This window comes from Perognathus longimembris, chromosome 10 (genome assembly GCF_023159225.1).
Source record: "Perognathus longimembris pacificus isolate PPM17 chromosome 10, ASM2315922v1, whole genome shotgun sequence".
Taxonomy (NCBI): domain Eukaryota; kingdom Metazoa; phylum Chordata; class Mammalia; order Rodentia; family Heteromyidae; genus Perognathus; species Perognathus longimembris.
In genome coordinates this window covers 20075178-20090425 of record NC_063170.1, presented here as the reverse complement: position 1 = coordinate 20090425, position 15248 = coordinate 20075178, and the positions used below count along the sequence as shown (strand labels likewise).

Genomic DNA, 15248 nt, shown 5'->3' with positions numbered 1-15248 from the left:
AGGAAGCAGCCACTTCCTTCTTTTTGGGGAAGTCTGGCTAGCATGGGAAAGAGAGGAAGATCTGGAGAGGATCTGCTATTTAGAACAGGTAGAGGCGACATAATGGGCAGAGGGACAAGAATGACTGAAGCACAGAGAGGCAAGGAAGTCCAAGTCTGGGTCAGGAGGTCAGAAGATGTGGGGTCTGATGCTTGCAGGGCTGAGCCTGGGAGAATGGGGTCATGGTCTCTTCCTTAACTGAGGAAGCCAGCTTGGAGGAAGGTGAGAAAAGGAAAAGGAATATGGAATAAAGGATGGGGCGAAACCAAATATGTGGCCCAGCACCACCAACACCAGGAAATAGAGCTATGTGGAGTGGAAAAACAGAAGGGAGAGGAGGAACCCCTATTCCAGGCTCCAGACAGAGAGCCGAATAGAGAACCAACCTTGCAAGCCAAAGGACAGCACCAGAAAGACAGTGCCTTGCAGGCCCAGCTCCAGGCAGGGTTGCTCAGTGGCTAACAGAGATGATCTGGGGAGAAATCAGCTCAGTCCAGCAGGCTGGACGGGAGCAGAGGGCAACCATGTTTCCGTGCTATCAGAAACGGAAGTTGAAGACACAGCCAGGAAGATGTCCACAAGAAAGAGGAAGGGTGTGTAAGATCCCGAGAGGAAAAAGCTGCTGAATTTAGCTACTAGGGGAGTGTGAAGGTCAGAAGTATCAGGGGCTCTCAAGCCTAGGGTTCTAAAGCAGAGAATGAGACCCCTTCTCCCCTCATTTGCATGATGCCAGGCCTGGTATCCTAGGACTTTTACCAACCTAGGATTCACAGGACTGGTCCAGAATCTGGCTCAGCTGTAAGTACGCGTGTGAGCTCGGGAGAATTCCTTTGCTGCTCTGGGTCTCATTATCTCTGTGTATAAAATGTGAAGAACTCCACCTGACAAGGCTGGTATAAAGATTAGGCAGTGCACATTCTGTTCAGAACAATGCTGAGATATACAAGGAACTCCATCTGCGCCTCTACTCTAGTGCTGGTGGAATACAGAGGGCACGGCAGCTGGGAAGAGGGCAGATGCCTCCAAGGGTTTAGGGGAGTATGGCAGAGCTGTAATCAACACCAACCCCAGCCAGTCCCCACCCCAGATTTTAGACATTGGAAAAAGTGGGGAACAGACAAGTCACCCACAGACTGCTGCTGAGGAGGGCAGGGAGGGGGGCTAGACAGCATAAGCCTTTCCTGGCATGCTTTCACACGTCCTAGCTCTTGCAGGGCACTTGCATTTCAAGCCCTCTGTAAAACTCACCACCCCACGTCCCTAACATCCAAACACTGCAAATCCACAGCCTGGGTTCTGAGGCTGCATTCCTAGCCAATGACTGTCCCTGCCAAGGAGAGGCTACTTCATCAAGGACAGGGGGAACGTAGCGGTCCCGGCAAGGTCCAAACCCAGCCCGGGGGCAAAGGAAAAGCCAGGGAAGACCCCCCAAGCTTGAGATGCTTGATTGGGGCTGGGGGTGGGTGGGCAGAGTGCTTGAGAATGTAAAGACTAGAGCTAGCTCCTTAAAATCTCCCAGAACCAGGCCCTTCACAGGGCCAGCCAGAGTTCTGCCCTAACTCGCACGGGGGGGGGGGGGGGGCAGAAGGGGTGGCTTCTGGGCTGGCCCCCCTGCAGGGACCCCCAGGAGCAGCTGTCAGCGATCCGTACCCCACTGTCTGGCCGGGCGGCCCTCCCTCCCAACCTTGGGGCCGGCACGCCCCAGCCCTGGACTGGAAGGGGCCAGAGGACGCCCCCCAGGAGTGTGGTGAGCCGCCCAGGTGGAGACCGGCAGAGGGGGTGCGTGGGCGGCGCCGGGGACCCTCAGGCCCCCAGGGGGCTGCACTCTACCCCCCTCCCAGCCGAACCCCGGTCCTCCGCGGCTCCGCGATCGCAGGGGCCGGCCGCCCCCACGCCCGGCTCCCAGCCAGGTCTTCGGCTGGGGCTGGGCGACGCCCAGGGCGGGGGAGGGGAGTTCGGGCTGGGAGTCCCGGCCCAATCCGACCCGTGCCCCCCCCCCCCCCCGCCGCCGGTCCAGGCAGATGGGTCCAGCGCACAGGGCCGTCCCGAGCACGGCGCGGGAAACCGCAGGCCCGGCGCAGCCTGGCTGCCCGGCCGGCCCCGGTCGGGCCCCAGGCTCGACTCACCGCCCGGTGGAGGCAGGATCCCCGTGTCCCCGCGGCGCCCGGGGCTCGGCCCGGCCCGCCAGGCGGGAGGCCGCTCCACGCCTCCTCCGCCTCCGCCTCGCCGCCCCGCCCCCCGCCCCTCCCCGCACACTTTCCGCAGGAAATGATTAACTCCAGCCGCGGCGCGTTCCCATGGCAACCGAGCGGGGCGCTGGCGGGGGCGCGCGCTCGCGGGGGCGCGCCGGCCAAGGTGGCCCGACACCCCCACCTCCCCGTGCAACGGAACGGCAGCACGGGCGCACGCCCCTCCACCGCGCAGTGCAAGCCCGCAGCACCGACGCACGCCTGCATGCGCCCGGCCTCGCACTCACTGTAAGCCAGCCCCCCCCCATTCCCACCCGGGGCGATGCTCGCTGTCAGCCTGGCCCCCTCATGCCCACCCGGGACGATCCCTTAAGAAACGCTGTGCACTCACTAGTGCACGGCCTCAAGCCCAAGTACAAAACTTCCACGCACTCCAGCGGCTATTGGCACATGTGTCCGGCACACAGGCTCACAGACATTCTAAGCACACACGGGCTTGCACACCCGAGAGTGCCCGTGCACACCCACCCTGCCCTGTCAGGTGCTCTCGCTGTCACGAGCTCCGGTGCACACGCACTCCCTCTGCTATGTAATGCGCACACATGCGCTCACCCGCTGTGGCACCCCACCCCCAGCCATTGACCACCTTCCAGAGCAGGGATGGGGGTAAGGTGACACATTCCTTCCAGCTCCTGTGAAAACACTGCTGTACTGCAGCAGCTTCCAGCCTGTCTTTAACAACCTCCTCACGTGGCTCAGAAGAGGCACGGGGGAGAGCAGGCCCAGCCAGCCGAGAGACAGCTGACCAAGAGGAGCCACTCTGTTCTTTGTCTCCCGAACAGAGGCAGCATTTAGTTCTGCACTGAGTCAGCCTGGGTTTGTCCCCCTCCAGCGAGCGGAAGGAGGGAAAAGAAGGAACTCTGCAGCCAGCACAGCTCAATTTGATGATCCCCAGATAAGTGGGGGGGGGGGGGGGCGCTTCACCTGCCCTTTCCTGCTTGGCAGAGGCCGGGGCAGGTGGTACATCTCCAGGTGGGCCTGTCTTCAGCCGGCTGCCTACCACTCAGCTAGTGGTGAAGAATCTGGACCAGAGAAGAGCCAAGGGCTTGGGCATCAATGTCCCTAATGCCAGAGCATGTCAGTCAGCATCCCCCAGCTGCCCTGACTATTTTCTGAGATTCCTAAGGCCCATAGACTGGAAATTCAGCTTTCCTGGAATTTGGCCCCTGGAGAGTTCTAGTTCCAGGCAAGGACTGGGAGCCCTCCCATGTGAGTTTCCCTCTAGAATCCCACCCAGTCCCCAACAGGCCTGCAAGGCTGGATAAAGGCAAAAATGACTTGAGATTTCTAACCAACAATTGTTTAGGATTTCTAAACAAAAATCTCTATTTGTTGAGCCAGACACTGGTGGCTAATATCTGTAATCCTAGCTATTCAGGATACTGGGATCTGAGGATTACAGTTCAAAGCCAGCTTGGCAGGAAAATCCATGAAACTCTTATCACCAATTAACCACCCCCAAAAAAGCCAGAAGTGGAGCTGTGGCTCAAGTAGCACAAAAGCTCAGGGATAGCACTCAGGTCCTGAGTTCAAGCCCCAGAACTGGCACAAAAGAAGAAAACAAAAATCCCTGTTGATTGATTGGGGCAGATGAGGGTTTGATCTTTAAAAGTTTTCAGTGCAAAGATCAGAGGCCTTGTCTTACTTGAGGATTGCAACACTGACTTCAACCATACGTTCCTCCCAGAAAAGCCAAAGGCAGAATTTTAAATTAATAATGCCATTTATTGTTCTTCTTCTCTACATACAGAAGTAATAGATGCTCTTTGTAATCCCATCCCTTGGAGATAAATGCTGCCAACACTTTAATACGGCCCTCCTTTATTTTTCTTTTGTGCACATAATAGATGCCATTTATTCAAAGTTAACCAAGTGCCAGGCACAGCATAAGCTCTTTACACATGCAATCTTATTTAACCTGGGTCACTCTACGAGTGACCATCCAGTCCCAATTTGTTGAAGTGAGCGAACTGGACCTTGGAATTCATTCACAAACCTAGTGTGTGTCAGAGCTAAGCTGAGTTCCACAGTGGGTATGCAAACACACACACACACAATACCACTATCTATAAATTAAGATGATTGAGATCAAGGTACTAATGAAGGAAAAAGAAAACTGAGGTGTTATGAGAAAGCACTGTAAATTCTAGGAAAAGTTCAGATTGAAATGAATGTAAAAAGAAATCACTCAGTGATTAGCATTTAGGATTGCACAATATCACCAGGAACTAAATGTCAACACCAAGGTCATCCCTATCCCAGAAACTTCACTGGTAGTTTCTAGACAGCCTGCCAGTTCCCCCCCTGGCCACAGCGAAGGTGGAGGATTTGCTAGCAACCTGAACACCCCAACCTGAGCCTTGACTTTCATGGCCTACTTCCAATAGAGGCCAAGCCCGCTCAGGGAGGGCCAGACATTGGAGCTCCATACCACGTTCCACCTGGGCCCCCAGGGAGGGGTCCACAGCTCCATGAGAGGGCCTGACATGCCTAACCTCTGTGTCCACCAAAGAAATCAAAGGCGTGAGAACAGTTTTTCCTAAAGGGGGGGGGGAACCCCACATTGTTCTTGGTCTGACTCTGCTAGCAGCCCAGCACAGATAAGCAGCACAGGATTTTCCAGTTGCAATGATTTACCTTGCCAGTTAATGACCTCCGGTTTTTGCAAATGTCTGTCCTCTCTCTACCCCAAACCCTCTTCCCTCGCCCCACTCCCACCTGCCTCCACTAACCTTTCTCTGACCAATGGAGCTGTGTTACAGGTCCAGCAGGCTTAGTGATCACCTGTCATGACACCTCCCTGGTACCAGCAAGTAGCGCCCCCTGTTGCTGGATTGCAGTTCTCAATCTTCCTGGAGGCCAGGGTCTTTTTCTGGCCTAATAGTCTCAGTCCTAGGGCCTGCTGTCACACACATTCGCTGCTACGTACCTGTCCTGTTGGATTCAGGAGAGACGCAAATGCATGAAACATCCCCACAGGGAGCACCCGCAGCTGTGTAAAGCTTTGCCTTCTGCCCATCCTGGTTAACACGTTCTTGTCTATGTTTCCCAGGCTAGCCTCAACAGATCTTCCTGTCTCAGCCTTCCTGAGTAGCTGAGATTACATGCATGTGCCATTGTTCCCCGCTAAGTTTCTTGAAGAGAATATTTGGAGAACAGAACCTCGTGGCAAGTAATCTGGACTCTTAGCTGTTGGCTGAAACCCACGCCTTCCAGTAGCCCTGACATCATCTATCCTGAACACAGAGCAGAGAGCTGGTGTTGGGTGAGGTGAGGACAGGCTACCCCCAGCCCTCAAAACAGGAGTTGGGTTCTCAGCTTAACCATGAAAAACAGAGATCTTGGACCTCCTTTGGCTGAACTATAAATTCCTCTAACACTTGTCTGCCGAGAATTGGCCAGTAGCTGTTTCAATCAGTAGCACCTTTCACCTCTTTCTCTTCCAGTCCTCTAACTGCTTCCTCTGAATCCACTTTCTAAAAGTCACAGTAACAGCAAGAGCAATTCATTTCCAAGAGGTCTCTGCAGGACCTAAGGCTGATCTCCCCTGAGCTAGCCTACCTTGCTTTAAAATCCTTAATGGTGGCCTGTCCCCATTTTCCCAGAATCCCCTGCTGCTGCATTCTCTCTCAGGTGAGGGGAAATGAAAACCTGTTTTGGCTCCCTGAGGAATTTGGCAGATGCCCTCCTGCACTCGGTGGGTGATAAGTGAGCACCGGCTTTTTTTGCTTTATCATCTCCTGTAGTCTAAAAAATGAGAGGAATGCAAGCATTGGGGAGATAATGTACTTAAGCACTGGGTAATAAAATGATTGAGCAAGAGTGACCGTGGGAAAAGCCAGTCAGCTAAGCCTGTCCTGGCCCTTCTTCCTTCTCACCCTTCCCAGGCAGTCAGAAGCCACTGGCTCCTCCCACATGCTCTGTCCCCCATCAGCCTTCAATTCCTGTAAATCACTTCTCCCTATAATAGGCCCAATGGCCTTCCTCCTATTTTCTCTCATTTTCATCTCTCTCTGGGTTTTTGGTTATAGTTATGATGCTTCAAATTGAACTCAGGACCTGGTTTGTGCCAAGGTCCTTTACCACTAAGCTACACTCCCAGCAGTGTTTTTTGTTTTCTTGTTTGGAGACAGACTCATTGTGTTGCCCTGTTGGCCCAGGCTAGTCTTGGACTCCCAGACTCAAGGGATTTTCTGCCTTAGCCTCCCAAGTAGCTGGGACTATAATCAGGTAGGGGTGTGTGTGCGTGTGCGTGTGCATGTGCGTGCGTGTGTGTGTGTGTGTGTGGAGAGAGAGAGAGAGAGGATCCCCCCCCCCAAATCTCTTAAGTCCATCACCCCACCAAATCTCACTCTTTAATCATGTCATTCATCCAGATTTTCTTCCTGGTAACCAACTTTGAGCACAGATCATTTCCACAGTAAAGAGAAAACAGTGCTGGTTGGAAGGAGATTTAGGGGCCAATGCTGGTAGCTCATACCTGTAATCCTAGCTACTTAGGAGGCAGAGATCAGGAGGAGGATGTTCAAGGCTGTCCCAGAAATAAGCTCCAGACCCTATCTCAATTAATAGTTGAACATGGTGGTATGTGCCTTGCATCCCAGCTACATAGGAGCCTGAGATCAGAAGAGAATAAAGGGCCAGACCTTTCCAGGCATACACAGGAGACTCTATTGGAAAAATACTGAAGGCAAACAGGGCTTGAGGTCATGGCTCAAGAGGCAGAGCACTTGCCCAGCAAGTACAAGGCCCTAAGTTCAAACCTCCATACCACCAAAAAAGAAGTGACTTTGGGGGACCAGGCAGATGTTGGTTTCAAGTCTGGCTTGGTTCCTCTGGAACTCAGTTTCCTGCCAACATTGGGATAGTATCTAAATGACTGAGTTGTTTTTGTTTGGCATCGGGGCTCCAATTTAGCACCTGGGCCATCTCCTTTAGTTTTTTCATTCAAAGCTGGCACTCTACCACTTGAGTCACATATCTACTTCCAGGGTTTTGCTGGTTAACTGGAAATAAGAGTCTCATGGGACTGTTCTGCCCAGGCTGGCTTTGAACCACAATCCTTAGATCCTAGTTACTCAGGAGGCTGGGTTCTGAGGATTGCCTGTGATCCTAACCCAAGAACCATTGTTTTAAATAGCTGCATTAACATTTCACCCAGTGCCTGGGCCCTGGTTGAACCAGACATTTGATGAGGATCAAATTTGAATAGTTCCACTTTTCCACACAACATTGCTCCATGCTGTCAGCCCCCACAGACAGGCCTGTGCTGCCCAGGACAGAGATGGGAGAATGGGGGGGGGCTGTCAATTCTATGGGATCTTTCTGCATAGAGCCTAAACATTTGGTCTTCACACTTGGACAAGCTGTCAGATTGCCCTTAGAAAGCCTGCATTACATTTACTCTTTTTTAAAAAAAATGAGAACTACTTTTCACACTAATTTACAGTACTTCTCTTAGGCTGGAATTCTCACCCTAGCTGGCTCTCCTGTAACACTCAGGAAGAGATGTCTGAAAGGTGCCTTTCAAGGGAGAGGCCCATCTGAGAGAGGGTGGCAGGGTGCCCAGGCAGGTGGCTGGCCTGCACAGGCTCAGGCTCTCCACACTTCCTACTTGGTCTTCATCCCCCAGCTACCTTTTCAGGTGGTCCTGCAATATCTCACCATCCTGGGGTCTACCACACGCTGAGAAATGGGGATTTCTACTTGGGAGGCTAAGGACAGTTCTCTTGGGCCTATTAGCCTTCCTGCCCTGGCCCTGCCCTGCCTTTTTGCTATATGTCAGTCAGTCGGTCGGTCCTGAGAAGGAAATTCCTCAGGGGCTAGGGGGCAGCCTGCAACCCCTTCTGCAACTGTCCTTCCACACACCAGGCCTCTCCCCTGCCTGAGCTCCACCTCTGGGGGTGGCCCTTGTTTGCAAACAGCAAAGGAAGTTTTGATGCTGCTGATTAACTGGGCTCCCACGGCTCTGGGCTATTAGTCATTCCTGCAAGTCTCAACCTTCTGCATGTGACTCTGCCAGAGTCCAGGCCACAGGGAAGAAGGGAAGAGGATCCATCCCATGTCCATGGGTTTGCCTGTCTCGTTCCTCCCCAACACAGCCAGAATGGGCGGGGCCAGGGATGCCAGCCTGAGGTTCTACCCTGCTGGGCTCTCACCTCCTAGAGACCACTGTGTTTCCAGCCTGGAATGCACCCTACCTGCATGATCGCTGCTCCACTCATCCTCACCAGGCCACGTGCAGCAGCGCTAACCTCCCCATTGTAAAGGTGGAGACACTGAGGCACAAGATTAGGAAAATGGCCAAGGGGAGGCCCATGCATGTTTAGATAGGGGGTTGGTGTGAGAGGGTGGCAGGAACCATGTCCCCGATCCTCTGTGTGGTTGATGGCCTTCCCACCACCACACCCATGAGGGAGGGGGTTCTGCCCTGGGATTCATATTGGAGGGGGGAAGCTCAGCATCCAGACCTTCCTCAGCCATCTCTCTGGGAACCCCTACTCCAGAAATAGGATAAGGAGGATGGAGATAACTAAGGAACAGGTGCCCGCACCCACTGTCGACTGGGAGAAAACCCTTGTTCTCGATCACTCATCATCTTGGGTGTTTGTGGAGCTGGGGAGGTTGGGGAGATTGATGTAATCTGCGCAGGAGGAACCTGGTCCACCCAGGCAGGGGCTACTTGGCCCAGGCTGGAAAGCCCAGCTAGCCAAGGTGCACCCACCACACTGGCAGAAACTAGGGTGAGGAATACCTAGTACCTGTGCTCCCAGGTATGTTACCAGCTGGCGTAGCCATAGCTCAGGGACAGCCTGGGGACACAGACAAGCACAGTCCTCCCTTAGGCCATGACAGGCCAGACACAACTGTGAGCCAGGGCACAGGTGCAGCGTAGACTTGGCCAATAAGAGGCAGAGTTTATGAGGCTCCTCTGTTAGGGGCACCTGCTGTTGAAAGAACCACAGGGACTGGGTATGTGGCTTAGTGGTAGAGTGCTCGCCTAGCATGTATGAAGCCCTGGGTTCGATTCCTTAGTACCACATAAGCAGAAAAACACCAGAAATGACACTGTGACTCAAATGGTAGAGTGCTAGCCTTGAGCAAAAGAAGCTCAGGGATGGTGCTCAAGCCCTGAATCCAAGCCCCAGGACTGGCAAAAAGAAAAGAACGAATGAGCTGCAGGGTACTGCAGTTGGCCAGCCATCTCCGAGGGCACAGCTGTGGGTTCTCCCTATGGGCCTGCCAAATGCCAGGGTGGCAATAGTTCAGATTTAAGCTCACATGCAGCCTGTGTCCTGCTCACTGTTGGCAATTCCCTGCAGCTAGGCTCTGCTCAAGGCTGGCTCGGTGCCTTCCCGCTCTGCAAACATGCGCCCAGAGGGAGGAGAGCCAGGGACCAGGAGACACGAGGCCAAGCTACAGGACCTGATGCTTTCCAGGACAGAAAAGCCACATGGCGCCTGGCAGATGGCTGGCAGAGGGCATGCTTGCCAGCACCAGGTGGAGGGGGCTAGGCACTCCAGTCTCATTCTCCCTGCCATGAGGTGCTCATGTGGCAAACAGTTTCCACCTGTGCACTCAGCCTCCAGCAGGCTGTCCAGCCCAGGGCTTAAACGCCTGCTGTCTATGCCTCCAGGGTCATCCATGGGGTCCTTGCACTATGGTTGCCAGAGGTTCTTGTATGTCTGGCCCTCAGCCATTCTGCTTTAAGACACCCTCTTGCTTGGGTTTATCATTCCTGCCATCTTGTCTTTGGTCCTAACATTTAATCTCCATGGCAACAGCCCCCACCTGTAGTTGAGGTCCTTCTGACACCTCCCTATCAGAAGCTTTCCTTTCCCTTCAGCTCCTCTGGCACTAGAATCATGATTATGGGGGCAGCTGATCAATGGGCAATCTTCATTGGGCACTTACGATGTGCCAGGTACTACATGCTAAGTACTTTAGGTGTTTGAGCTACTTAAATCCTTCCTTCCAGCACCCAAGAAGTGAGTACTCATAGTATTCACATGAAGATGAATATATTTCAGTGGAGATTAACACCATTACCATTGTTTGCTATTTTTCTGCCCGCCACAAAGCCTCGCATGCAGCAGCCATTCAGTCTATTGAATGCAAATGTAGATATAAGTGGGGCAGGGCCTGGGTGGGAAGGAATGATAGAAATGGGGTCCTACATCCACCCTAGAATGCTGAGGTCCAGCCCTGAGCTGGTGAGGACAAGTATGCTCTTTAGAGCCTGTGCTGGCAGGAAGTGGCGGCTAGGAGCTGGAGGTGGGGGAGTCACCTGTTCTCATTTCTCCCAGCCAAGCGAGGAGCCTGGCCAAACCCCCTCCCTCCCCCGTGACGGTACCCTGCAGGAAGCAGCTGGTGGGGGTCAGTGGTGACCCAGCTGGGACTCCAGGGGGCTGCACATCTGGACTCTCAGTAACTTAAGGCCACAGAGCAGAAGGGCCCACATTTTGAGGCTCCAAACAACCAGCACAGTCTGTCTTTTCCAACCATCTTCCATAAGCCCTGGGGACTCTGCCAAGGGTCTCTGTGCTCAACCTGGCTGAGCTGGGACCACATCAACACCCGTCCTGCCTCTCCTGCAGAATGCCCTCCGAAGCCAAAGTGAAACCTGAGCCCCTCCCCAGCCAGGCTGGGGGTGGGGGGAGCCCAGGTGGGTGCTGTAGCTAAGGTTGGAGACACAGACTTCAAAGTTAAAAAGGAGGTGACACACCATTACAGAGCCCACCCCTGGGGGCCTGGGAGACAAGATGGGGAGACGAGATCAGTCTGCTCCAACTCTGGCCAGCCATGGCTCATCCTGTAGCAAAGCTGCCTGTGGCAACACTGAATTCGCCTATCATGCCAGTACTCCCAAATACCCTCAGAGCTTCTATTTGTGCCCCATCCCAGCACACACAGGCAGAGCCTGGCACCTCTTTGAAGTCTGTGCCTTGCTGCCCAGACCACTGGCAGCTAGTCGTGCCTTGGACGCAGGTATGCACCTCTGCTAAACACAGACCTCTGTCCTTGAACTTGAGCTGGGGCAAGGGCTTCAGGAATTCTTCCCACTTCTGCCTAAGGTCTAGCCACCTCCATTCTGGAATAAATTAGTGACTGTAACTGCTGCCCAGCCCGCTGGCCAGTGGATCTAAGCCCTTAGACCTACTACCTGGAATGAGCCAACAAATATGCTCAAGATGCCAGGCAGCAGGGCAGAAAAGGTGCCTCACGTCTTCAGAACGTCCCCTTAAAGCTGAAGTGGCCAGCCCGAAGTAGAGACCAGAGCCAGGTGTTTTATGCAGTACTGGGGTTTGATCCGGGCCTTGCATTGCTAGGCCGGCATTCAACCACCTGAACTGTGCCTCCAGCCCCCCACTTCCCTTTTCCTCTCTCTTCTTAGATTACTTTTACTTTTACCCAGGGCTAGCTAGTACCATGACCCTCTTACCCATGACCTCCTCGTAGACCACAGGCAGGAATCACAAGGCCCCAGCTCTTTCCTTGAGCTGAAGTTAATTTTTGCCCAGGCTGGCCTTGAATGACTATCCTCTTACCTATGCCTCCTACATAACTGGGATTACAGACATGCACCACCACGCCCCACCAGAGCCAGGTATTCTAGGCTGCTTCTGTCTTCTGCCCAACTGGACAGAGGCCGCCATGGCTGTCCACTACCCCATCCCACAAGCCGTGGAGGGAGTCAGGAAGGAGAGGCCCATCTCCCTCCCTCCTTTGGAGGAAGGCCTTGGGAGCCCCACCTACCCATCGGCTTCAAACAGCTGGGTTTTGATGCCACGGGGGAAACCTGGGCTTCACTCTGCTGGTGTGTGAGTCACACACACCCTCCCAGGGAGCAGCTGATGTCCCCGTCTGTCTTACAAAACCCCAGCAGGCTGTAGAGTGACAGCCGGCTGCTCTGCTCCATGCCAGAGGAATGCTGCTGCCAGACAGGTTTATGGGGCATGGCGAGCTGCTCCGAAACCAGGCTGGGCTCTTGCCACACCAGGAGGCACAGGAGGCATGGCACATGGGGAGAGGGGGGCAAGGGTGTGTTGGGGGGGGGAAGCAGCCACTACTTGCCTCACAACCAAGATACACGGGGGAACCCCCAGGTCTCAAGACCCAGCCACTGAGCTGCCACCTCCTCCCAGCAGGACTAAGAGGCCATGACCCAGGCCACTACCCTACCCCACCCTTAATGAGACTGCGGCCAGGGGGTTAGAAGCCACTCCTCCCTTCCCTCTGCAGCCATGACAGCCCCTCTTGAACCCTAAAGACAGGGATGGGAGAAATGGTAACAACAACAGCTAGGCTCCATAGCACTCACAATGCCTAGACTTGCTGGGTGAGCTGCAGAGCCGTTGTGTGTATTGTTGTGTATGAGGTTCACTGCGGCTGCTGTAACAAATGACCCAAACCAGATGGCTGCAATGGGAATGTACTCTCCAGCAGGTACAGAGGCTGGGAGTCCAAACCCAAGGTTCCTGCAAGGCCGCGCTGCCCCTGGCAGGTCTAAGGGGACAGCGTCCTTGCTTGCCTCTTCCAGCTCCTGGGACTACTAAGCATCTGATTTTTTTCAGCTTGCAAATGGAGCTCGCCTGTCCCTGGCTTTCCCACACAGTGTTGTCTCTGTAACTCTCTGCCCCAATTCCCCTCTGCGTAGTCACTTGTGGAAACAGGTGCTGGTGGCTCACACCTGTAATCCTAGCTACTCAGGAGGCTGAGATCTGTGGATTGAGGTTCAAAGCCAGCCTGATGAAAGCAAATCCAACTGGCTCTTATTTTTATTTTTTATTTTTTGGCCAGTCCTGGGCCTTGGACTCAGGGCCTGAGCACTGTCCCTGGCTTCTTCCCGCTCAAGGCTCGCACTCTGCCACTTGAGCCACAGCGCCACTTCTGGCCGTTTTCTGTATATATGGTGCTGGGGAATCGAACCTAGGGCCTCGTGTATCCGAGGCAGGCACTCTTGCCACTAGGCTATATCCCCAGCCCATGGCTCTTATTTTTAATTAACCAGAAAAAAAAAAAGCCAGAAGTGGTGCTGTGACTCAAAGCAGTAGAACATCAGCTTTGTGCAGGAAAAGATAAGCAAGAACACCAGGCCCTGAGTTCAAGCCCCAGTATCAGCACACAAAAAAAGAAAATAAAAAGACACTTGTATTGCATTTAATGTCTCTTACCCAAAATGCCCTCTGCACTCATCTACACAGGCCCTGTTACCAAATTAGATCAGATGTCCAGGTCCCAGATAGACTTCATTCAACCCAATACATCCCATGATCCTGCCTTTACCTCTACCTTACAAATGAACTCAGGGCCGGGAAGCAGCTTTCCAGCGGTCAGTCACACAGTTAGGCCTGAGAACCCAAACTCACCGTCCCTCAGCGCCATCTCCTCACAGAGGCGATGGCAGTCACCACTCACAAAGCCCGTCCTGGCACTCCAGTGTGCAGGCCCTGTGCATGGACATTGCCAGGCTTTCCTAAGCTAGCCCGATCAATGGCACTGCTATGCTTACAGAAAACACTCACTCCCATAACTCCTGCCAGGCTCAAAAAGGTGCTACCAATCTGCCTCCCAGTTGGCCCCCTTAAGTTTCAGTCTTGTCCTGTTGTTCTCCAAACGCCAGGCCCAGAAGTACTTCCCAGTGGAGGAGGGCAGGGTCAAGAATCTATGAGAGCCAGGCATGGTTGCACACACCTGTAATCCCAATACTTGGGAGGCTGAGTCAGGAGGATCTCAACTTCAAGGCCAGCCTAGGCTATATCACAAGAGCTATTTAGGCCCCAGTGGCTTCTGTGGAGCTAACCACAGAATCCAAACTCCTCACTGTGGTCCACTGGGCCCTGCAGAGCTGACCCTATGTCCTGCCCCACCACAACTCAGTTCCAGCCACACAGACTTCCTTCTTGACCCTCACATGGGTCACCAGGCCTTTGCACCCACTACTTCCTGTGTCTGGGTGCTGGCTTCTCAGCCTTAGGGTCTCAGCCTCTGTCCCCTCTGTGAGCCACTGTGGACAGTCAGTGGCCCCACCCCACACCCCCATCCTTTCTCTAATTCTTTTACTGCCCTTACCACTACCTGCAATTACCCTGTGCGTCTAGGTCCTGCTCTGTAGTGGTCTTTCTCCCATGACATGAAGGGCCCAGTGTTGCTTCCCACTGAACCCCCAACCCCTGCCACAGTGCCTCACACACAGTAGGTCCCCTATAAGGAGCAGCTGGATGACTAGGTGAAAGAACCCAATAGGGAATACGCACATGTGCATACGCATGCACACATACCACACACAGTGGGTCACTGAAGACTGGGTTGCCAGGCAGATATGACAGAGAGAGAGAGACAGACAGTAGCCTGGGACAGAGAGGACCAAATAGCTTCTGGGGACCTAGGAGAGTGGGGGGATGGCTTGGTCAAGCCAGAAGGGCTTCCAGAAGGAGAATGGCCCGACATGGGAGAGGAAGCTCTGATCTGCTGTGGCTTTGGGAGGGGACAGGGTAGGAAGGGGACCCTCTGCTGCTTCAGCTACAGCCACTGGTAGGGACCACACAGGACCTGAAGACCTGGCTGCATTGTCCTGCCCAGCCCACAACAGCCACCTGGATTAGGAGGCGGAGGTGTTAGGCTCTAAGTGAACTTCCACCCACAACCCACTGTGTATTTTCTGAAATCCCTCCACAGTGCTCATGGCTCACCCATTCCCCTTTTCTTATAGTCAGGGAAAGGTTTGTGGGGGAGAGGGGAAAGTTATGGGTAGGGGATCGCTAAGGACTTTAAGGACAATTCTCTGACCTCACACTTCCAGGAGTTAAAAAACCAAACCAAATGAAAAGAACCCTGCTGGGCTGCGAGCTCACAATCCTGGCTACTCTGGAGGCTGAGATCTGAGGATCATGGCCCAGGGAAGAAAAGTTTGAGACTTATCTCCAACTAGTTGGCAAAAAGCAGGAAGGGGAAGTGTGG

At 53.8% G+C, this 15248-nt stretch overlaps 1 protein-coding gene across 6 annotated transcripts in view; it reads right to left on the bottom strand.

Moving 5' to 3' along the window:
• Kifc3 (kinesin family member C3) overlaps window positions 1–15248 on the bottom strand; it is a 71070-nt gene that overhangs the window by 30977 nt on the left and 24845 nt on the right. The window contains exon 1 of one of the 6 annotated variants that reach the window (XM_048355493.1): window positions 2166–2287. The exons of the other annotated variants lie outside the window; for them this stretch is intronic. The gene's annotated coding sequence lies outside the window, so the exon portion shown is untranslated. Of the gene's footprint in view, window positions 1–2165; window positions 2288–15248 lie in introns of those variants that run through there. 6 annotated transcript variants of the gene reach the window in all.